At 49.3% G+C, this 2,909-nt stretch overlaps 1 protein-coding gene and 1 pseudogene across 1 annotated transcript in view; one reads left to right on the top strand and one right to left on the bottom strand.

The window, feature by feature from the left end:
- Positions 1-638, bottom strand: part of LOC110303514 — a 7,982-nt pseudogene extending 7,344 nt beyond the window's left edge.
- The window catches only part of LOC110303730 (sodium-dependent glucose transporter 1B), a 14,018-nt gene continuing 11,271 nt past the window's right edge, over positions 163-2,909 (top strand). Inside the window, exon 1 of the mRNA XM_021174931.1 lies at positions 163-536. The gene's annotated coding sequence lies outside the window, so the exon portion shown is untranslated. The remainder of the gene's footprint in view (positions 537-2,909) is intronic.

The raw sequence follows: 2,909 nt of genomic DNA, 5'->3' as shown, positions 1-2,909 counted from the left end.
CAGTCTCAAAATCCTGTGGCGGGGGTTGTGGGTAGCTGGCGGGTGTCAGCCGACCCTGCGCTCTAGCTACCCCGGTGCTGTTCAGGCTGGAAGAGCAAGAATTATCTTCTATTGCACACCTTGGGCTCGGCTATCACTATCAGCCTTGCATTCTGTATTTTGGGTCCAACTGTCACCCATGCTCTGTGTCAAAGTTCTAAAAAATCCTGGATCCTCACATACACCACATACTATGTGGTTTCCGAGCACTGCAAGTAACAGAGCGGCAAGGACAGGACACTCATCCTCAGACTGCAGTGCTTAGCCCCATGGCCTTCCAGCCACCCCGAGAATAACACCATCATGGCCCCAGGCCTGGCTCCTGGATGTGAAGAGAAGAGCATTTCAGGATAGCCGCAGACACTCACCTGTCAGCACTGGGATCCAGAGCCTCAGAGTCAGTCCTGGATGAGATTTCTTTGTAAGAGATTTGTCCCTAAGGCTGAGCAAGTCCTCCCCTCTGCAGAACCGCCTGAGACTCTGGGTTTTCCTGATGGGTGAGTGCTGAGTTACAGGCTCTGATCATTTCCAGACCTCAGTAGCCCTCCTCCCTCTCTCATCTCACCGGGATGGAGCAGGGCTGTGAAGGTGAAGGTCATGGCATCTCCTCTCAGAGCCTGCAACTGTGCTTGAGGGCAGAGCTACAGAGCTTGTCTAGAGGGATTGGAATCAGGGTGTGGCCCTGGAGGAAGGTAACATCCAGCAGCCCCACAGGCAGGGGAACTGCCCCCTTCAGACAGCAGGCTCTGACTTCCTCAATGCTGTGACTCAGCCAGGCAATAGACCCTCTGTAATCAGGCCTTACACAGATGACATTTCCTCAGCCCACCAGTGTCTGCCTCACCTGGGCTCATCACGGCAGAGCCATATTGTAGCAGACTCGTGTGAACATCTCACACAACAATGCAAATTTACATGCGGTTTTGCTTTGTTTCTTTTCACATTTTTATGTGAAATTATTTCCTTCTTTTCAACATTTTTGATGCTCCTGAGAAGGGCCCTGCTGTGTATATCTGCTTGAAATAAGATTTAAAGTCTTTTTTTCATATTCTCAAGTGATACATTACAATTGGGCATTGCAATACACACATTGTATATATACATATGACAAATATGCATACATATATGTGCACATTTGTCAAAGCACAGGTCTGGAGGGCAGAATACAACTTGAGTAACTTGTTTCTCTTGTACAATGTCAATGCTATCGATCAGACTCAGGTCTTGAAAGTGGCAGCAGGCACCTATACACTGAGCCATCTCACTGGCCCATCACTTACATTCATCATTTTCCTAAGTCCTACTTTAGTCGAAAAAAAAAATTGATCCTGGGTGTGCTGGACCCCAAATGTTCCCACGTTTATTTGAGTTTCTTGGGATACAAGTTGCTCCTGTATGAATATGGCCACGATTCTTCTTGCTGCAGTTCAGCACACAGCGGTGCAGGCACGGGAGCACTTGTGAGCACCACGGTGTCATTGTGCTACTGTTGTGAACTTGAGAAGCTAGCAGAGGGGCTGCTGGAGGATGCCACCACACAGGCACAGCACCAGGTGCAGGGTGGACTCTTTCTGGATGCTGGCCATGCTTGTTCTTCAACATTACCCCATGGACTCCCACCAAAGGCACCCCACATCCACCATAGTCACTGAGCATGCAGTGAGATAGCCTCTGCTGTGTTAGACCTGCAATCCTATGTGTTTATCAGGGTTTCCCCAGCTAAGAATGACTCTTGTTGTTTCTCAGGAACAGGATCGTGCTGGGGGTAGGGGATCTCCCTTAGCCTTGGGCCAGAACTAGTGGCCTTTTCTTGAACTTGGGTTGTGTTTTTGTGTGATTTCTTTTGCATCCACACTAAGTTTTCTTTTCTTTTTAAAAAAATTGGTTATTTTATTTATTTACATTTCAAATGTTATCCCCCTTCACAGTTTCCCCTCCATAAACTTTCTACCCATGACTCCTTCACCCCTGCCTCTATGAGGGTGCTCCCCCACCTACTCACTCATGCCTGCCTCAGCGGCCTAGCGTTCCCCTATCCTGTGTCATCAAGCCTCCACAGGACCAAGGGACTCCCCTCCCGGCGATGCTAGACAAGGCAATCCTCTGCTACATATTCAGCTGGAGCCATGGGTTCCCCCTGTATACTCTTTGGATGGGTTTAGTCCCTGGGAGTTTTGGGGGGTCTGGTTAGTTGATATTTTTGTTCTTCCTATGAAGTTGCAAACCCCTTCAGCTCCTACAGTCCTTGCCCTAACTTCCTCATTGGGATCCCCACACTCAGTCCAATGTTTGGCTGTGTACATCTGCCTATGTATTGGTCCAGCTCTGGCAGAGCCTCACAGGGAACAACTATAACCCGGCTCTGGTCAGCAAGCATTTCTTGGCATAAGCAATAGTGTGTGGGTTTGGTGTCAGGAGATGGGATGTATCCTTAGGTAGGGCAATCACTGGATGACCTTTGCTTCAGTTTCTGCTCCACACTTTGTCCCTGAATTTCCTTTTGACATGAGGAACTCTGAATTTATATTTTTACGTGGGTGGGTGGCCCTATCCCTCAACTGGGGGCCATGCCTTTCCACTGCATATGGTCTCTACAGATTCTATCTCCCATTTGTTTAGTATTTTGGCTAATGTCTTCCCTGTTGGGTCCTGGGAACCTCTTGGGTCTTTGGCATCTGTTAATTCTAGTGAACACCCCCAGTTTCCCCTCCCCCACTGCTACTTTCAAATTTCTGACCCTCTGAACTTCTCCCCTATCTCCTCCCGTAACTGAACTCCCCCCCCCTTTTCCCTCCCCTTCTCTCTCTCTCCCAGGTCTCCCTCTCTCTCTCCCAGGTCTCCCCCTCCCCCCTCCCCCCTCCCCCTCTCCC

Source organism: Mus caroli, chromosome 10 (genome assembly GCF_900094665.2).
Source record: "Mus caroli chromosome 10, CAROLI_EIJ_v1.1, whole genome shotgun sequence".
In the NCBI taxonomy this organism is placed as follows: Eukaryota; Metazoa; Chordata; class Mammalia; order Rodentia; family Muridae; genus Mus; species Mus caroli.
This window is presented reverse-complemented; position numbering and strand designations above follow the sequence as displayed.